The 6313-nt window shown below is 36.3% G+C and overlaps 1 long non-coding RNA gene across 1 annotated transcript; it reads left to right on the top strand.

Annotated features, from left to right (window-relative positions):
• Positions 1-5269: 5269 nt before the first annotated feature.
• Positions 5270-6313, top strand: LOC122071529. The gene is made up of 2 exons (XR_006138201.1): positions 5270-5517; positions 5607-6313. It is a non-coding gene; the product is annotated as an uncharacterized LOC122071529 (long non-coding RNA).

Genomic DNA, 6313 nt, shown 5'->3' on the forward strand with positions numbered 1-6313 from the left:
CGGAGTCAAAATACCACATGTTGAGGTAAATATTTATTAAGTTTGTCGAATCTATACTCGTTGCTAAATTTTTTTTTTCCATAAATTAAGATGGTATGAATGTATATGGTTGAACTTTATATCGATTGAGCGGATTGTTATTTGATTTTATTGGAGGTTCTAAGAACTGTTTAAAAGTGATTTGTCAAGGAAACATTATTGTGGAAGAGTTGTACAAAAAAATAGTTTGCTTTCTATTAGTGGGAACAGTTAAATTATGATGAGGTTACCAAAAGATGCTTAAGTGAGACTTAAATTAAGAGTCGATGTGTTGAGGCATCAATTGCTAAGAAACATGATCCGTGAAACTAGTGTCAAGAGACCTTGCATTGAGGCCAGAGATTTCCAAGGGGCAATATTATGGGGGTAAACTAAAGAACTTATAAAGTTACTGTTATGACATGGGGGACTGTTATAAGGGTCATATAAGTTTGGATAGTGAAGAAACCTTATTAATTATGATGTTACCCCTATGCATAGTTATTAAATTCAGATTGGGAATTTTTCGGATGAAGAATTATTTGGATTAATGCATTTCATTAATTCAATGATTCGGTCAAAATATCGGTCAAAAAAGTAGAGATAATAAAATTCGAGTTCGGATTCAGATTCAGGAATTTTTTGTTTACAAAAATAAAAAGTGGATAAAATATTCGGATGTTATTTTTAATATTTGCAATACTTGTTTCATATTATCTATCAATTATCATATGTACATAACATATAAATGATATAAAAATTAAAATTTTAAATTTTAAAGATAAAAATTTATATTTAACTCTTTTTTTTTTTTCTAAACTCATGTCTTATTACTCAAATAATTGAATCAGAGAAAGAGAGACTGAGAGGGGGGACTAAGCACAAATTCAGCTAGACCCTCATCACCCACCATGCATGTTCACCTTAAAGACTAGAGAGAGAGTAACGACTGTAAGACTTAGTCAAACCAAAATGGGGTGAGATATTTTTTTGCTTGTAGAAGTGTGAGAGATTACCTCAGGGAAGATAAGTTTTGTCGGTTTTTATTAAAAAAAAGAAGAAGAGTAACATTAGGATAATAAATGCATAATAACCACACTATTTTCTAAAGGCTTACTGACTTATTCAAGATTTTTTTTTTTTTTACATGGGATAAAATTAGGTTATAATTCGTAAAAAAATTCGGTTCGGCCGAATTATTCGTGAATTTTATAAAAGTCTATAAAATTCGATAATTTTTTATTTGATTCGGATTCGGACAGAATTATTCGTAAAATTTGGTAAAATTCTATTCGGCAGAATTATTCGCGAATAATTCAGAGAATTTAATAACTAGGCCCCTATTTAGGACATCTCCATTGTACAAGTGCTATCGAAATTTTGAATTTGTAACTGTCAAGAAAACTCAAGGTGAGTGGGACTAACCTAGTTATCCTCCCTGGTTGTGTGATGGATGCTTATATGTAATACTTACTATATTGATGTGATAAATGTCATGATGATAACCATTATGACTATTTGTTCATGCACTATGGAATACTTGGATCTGAATTGCAAAATGGGATGTTGCGATTGAGGTTATTACTATGAGATAAATGAATATTTGTGGTGATACATTGCTTATATGAAACAAGAAATGCAATTGTGACTATGTTGTGAAATGATGTGCAAATATATGTTATGATTTTTTCTGTATTGAGAATGAGGTTAAGTTATATATCTCACCTAGTGGGGGATGAAGAGATGAGTACGATTTAATGCGATGTGGTGTATCTCACCTAGCGGGGGAAGAAGGGGTGAGTGTATAGTCTTGAGATTGTTGGCATAATATGATGGATCATTGTAGGATCACTGTTTTATGACAATGATATGCATTGTTTGATATACACATGTAGGATGGTATAAATATAGATATTATAATATATATTATTATATGTGCCGGTGTGAGTACACCTAGGGAGGTTTCTCTCACTGAACTGTCGAGTTTATCCCATTATTATATATCTTTTTTGACAGATGAAGATCAAGGCTATAAGACCAGAAAGGAACTAGCCATGTAGATGAATATTTCATTTGTTAGCTAATAAGTGTTAATTTGCTTGTAATTAATGGATGTATTATATTTCTCAATAGAAATGTACAGTTTTAAGGGATTTGAATCATAAGTATTACCACCAAGGGAAGATCCTGACACTCTGATATAATGGAACTCTATGCAACATTAATAAAAATTTAATCCTAATGGAGGATATTATGAGTAAGATTTTTGATGAGTTATTATATTTTTTGATCATTTGATTGTCACCAGTGAGGGTGTGACCATACCCTTATCCCAGGTTTGGATCATGATATGGGATGTCCAAGGCGACTGTGCCAAATAGATAAAGGTACACGTTCCCCAATGTGAGCTAATTTGTATGAAGAAGAAGAGGAAGCAAGTAGAAGTTGATAGAGCCCATTACACATTCGACCGTGTAGTAGGATCTTCTTTGTGATGGAATCCTTGATGAATAAATCATTGGAATGGAATTCACAGAAGATGTCATTGTTCTTAGTCAAAGTGAGATATAGACAATAAATTTTTGGAAATAAGAGGAACATGAAGCATATTATTGAGTGCTAAAGGAGTTTGAGTGGTCGGAAGGTGAGCAAAACCGGTGTGATGAATAGACAAACCTGCTCTATTACCAACATGTAACTGATTTGTACCATGATAAGCACCTTGAAGCTCAAGATTTGCTGGATCAGAAGTGATGTGATGTGTTGCATCAGAGTCCGAATACCATCCTTGATCAGCAGCAGAAAAGGGATTGTTTTGTTGAACAAGAACGCCTTACGGCGAAGAGGTTGAACTAGTGCCTTGGCTATCATAGCGATACCAACAGGTAGAGGCAGAATGATTTTCTTTCCCACAGATTTGACAAGTTATCCTAGGTTGATCTGGGGCATTCGAATTGAAATGAGAAGGAGGGTGATAACCAGAACTCTGATATGTTCCACCTCTGTTGAAGGATCGACCGTGGCCTCGGCCTCAACCACAATAGCCAAAACTTTGATTAGATTAATAACCAAAACCCTGAGAGAAAAATCCTCTGTTGAAGAAATTGGAACGATCAGAATTTGGATGATCTTTGTTGGATGTGCAAGTGTGAGACAGATTTGCAGAGAATTGAGCATTCTCAATTTGACAAAGATTAGCTTCCGTAATCCGTAATTCCTTACTGTACAGATAACCATATAGGTCATCGAGATGAATCGAATCATCTCGAGTAGAGATTTTCGTAACCAATGATTCATATTCGGGACCTAATCCTCCATAAACGTATAGAATAAGATCATCGGAAGAAATTGGCTTACCTGCACCTGTTAGATTGTCAGCAAAAGTCTTAATCTTCTGTTAGTATTCTACCACAGGGAGGTCTTTCTTCTTGATTGTCTCAAGTTGGAGACGAAGTTACATCAAATAAGCCTTGGATTGGGTAGAAAATTGCCTCTCAAGGGTTTGACAAACATCTTTTAAGGAAGATAAGCCAACGACATGAACTAGGATGGCCTTAGAAAGAGAAGACAGAAGCCAACTCAAGAAAAGTTGATCTTGCTTGATCCAGGAAGCATAGGAAGGGCTTGTTGCCTCTGGACAAGGAAAAGAGCCATCGACATAGCCGACAAAATCGTGACCTCGCAATAATAGAAGAAATTGGGACTTCCATAGCACATAATTGTGTCAATCAAGTTTAATTGATAGGAAATGGTGAAAATTTGATGGAGAAGAGGTGAAAGAAGAGGTGTTCAGGATGAAGATGGTTGCCCAGACATGGCGTCTGACACCATGTTAATTGAAGACTATGATACGGCCAAATTGACTGTCCAGTAGGGAAAGGACACGCGTCGCCAACCTGGACATGTGTCACCCACCTGATAGAGGCTACCGAGACTCTACCACGTCAATCGCGTGAAGAGAATATCCCCCACGAAGGGGTAGGACGTATCAGAGTAGGACTCTAAAAGGAAAGGAGACAGACTCAAGGAAGACTCCTCCTAAGAAAAGGGAAACCCTAAACCCTAAGAGCTATATAAGAAGGCCCGGAAGAAAGGGAAAGGTAAGCATTATGACCCACACCATTACTCCCATAACAAAAACTGTGTGGCCGATCCCTAACTTGAACGTCGGAGGATTAAACCCGGACAAAGCTCCGGGCCTCCGCCGTCTGTGCTTGTGCAGGATCAACTCATACAGATTTTCGGCAGCAACAGACTATATTCTGAATTTGAAACTCTGAGTTATGATTTCATTAGTTGAGATGAGTTATACAAGAAGGGAGAGGGATCGACACTCTCTTCTATTACAAGATGTTGACCTCTTAACTGTTAACCACAACTAATCAGATAACTAACTAATCAAGACAATGGATCTTGAGCTGACTCAGCTAGTTTGTTACAACAGAATAACAGAGAGCATTACTCTCTAACAAGGAAAGGATTGGATATAAATCATGTATTACCTCTACATCGAATAGGCTTCCCTCTGCCTTTGGGCTACTCTTCCTCCATACTCATGCTCATCCTTTGTCTCTGCTAAGAGAAAAACTAAAGAAGCTATAGATATTGTAAAAGAATTTTTGCCTACTGGGTGACAAAATTTGTGGTAACTTGAGTGTTAAACAACCTGTAGTGCCTGACTTATATTACTTTTAGTTTTTGTCGTTTTGAAGGTAGTCTTTGGGATGAAAATGGAAAATTGAGTCGTACCCAGGGGTACAGTGATCAATATTATTGGGATGTCTCTCATGGTGTTTTTCACATCCGATAATATGAGTGTGCAATGACCACCTAAGTTTACTGCTAATTTTAAATAGTTTGGGGTTTATGACATATATTGTTGGATTATTTTTTGTGATTTAGGTATAACGGTTTTTTTTTAGGCTAAGAGAATCCCTTCCGCTTTCACAACAATTGCACCAGTCTGAAGCCTAATGGGAGGTGTACTTGAGTGGGGGCAATAACGTCTTTACAAGCCTATGTCTGGACTTAGACAAATGCAAGTGGACATGTTTATTTTCTTTTTCTTTTTTTTTTTAAATTGATATTTAATGTTTTAATATGGTTAGCCAGTATTAACTAACTTTAGAATGATACGTTTCATAAATTTCTTTTATGGAAATTTACAGTACCATACTCTCTAGAGAATGTCACTATTAATAAAACACCCCTTACATTACCATTACTGACAATTATACTTGAACACTTTACCATCAGTCCCTAGGCCTTAAGTGTTGACCTCAGTTGATTTATTTTTTTTAAATATCAAAATACCCTCATAAAACCTAAAGTACCTAATACCCTTCTGTCTCTTAACCAATTAATCACCGCACATACCATCCATCGTCTTCTTCCCCAAATAGCAAAAAGGCAGCCAGGTGGTAAAGCGCGATTTGTCGCCCCAAGTAGAATTTCCAGCTACAAACCGGTGACAAACGCTTCTTCTTCTCCAAATTGAAGGTTAATACCCTATCTCTTTGTTCTCTATGGTGAAATCAAAGGCGAAGCCATAACCCTATATCTTCATTCTTTGTGCTTCTTCTTTAAAGGCAAAACCCTAGCTCTTGGATAGTGCATCACCATCTCTCCGGCGACACGCGATGAGGACCGTCGAAGACTTATCTAGGGAGTAGCGCCATTATTCATCTTCTTCTACCCCAATGTACGTCCCCAGATTTCCATAATTGGCAGTATGATTTGATTCCAAATTTTTGCAAATGGTGAGTAAATTCCAAATTTTGTAATTGGCAGAGTTATTAACCATAATGTTGATTAAGTTGCCAAACTGAGTTGTATTCTCTCCATCCCACAAAGACAAGGTCCAAAACTTGAAATCGGATATGGGATCTTTCTTCATCGATTCCAATCTTATTCATTCTAGAATCAGTCAGAGTTTCTCGATGACAATAAATATAATATCGTTATCGGAAAAGCCATTGACTTGGAACTATTCTGGTGATCCCTTTTCCTTGTAATAGCTTTCTTTATTCATTTGCTCCCTCCTTCCAAACCATTGTGGATCCCCCATTAACAAATCCATTGGGCAGAGTTTATGGTTCTAGACCATTATGAATCCCTCCTTTAAATTTATCTATTATTTTCAATTGATAATTATCATCAGGGTGAAACATGAAGAATGATTTATGGTTGCTTTCATGTAATGTAATCGAACATGGGTCGTTAGCCATTGTATGAGTTGTTCCTTTTTATCTTGTTGAATGGTTTCAACCAGTTGGAATGCTTATTTGAATATAAA

This window comes from Macadamia integrifolia, unplaced genomic scaffold (assembly GCF_013358625.1).
Source record: "Macadamia integrifolia cultivar HAES 741 unplaced genomic scaffold, SCU_Mint_v3 scaffold_252A, whole genome shotgun sequence".
Classification (NCBI taxonomy): Eukaryota; Viridiplantae; Streptophyta; class Magnoliopsida; order Proteales; family Proteaceae; genus Macadamia; species Macadamia integrifolia.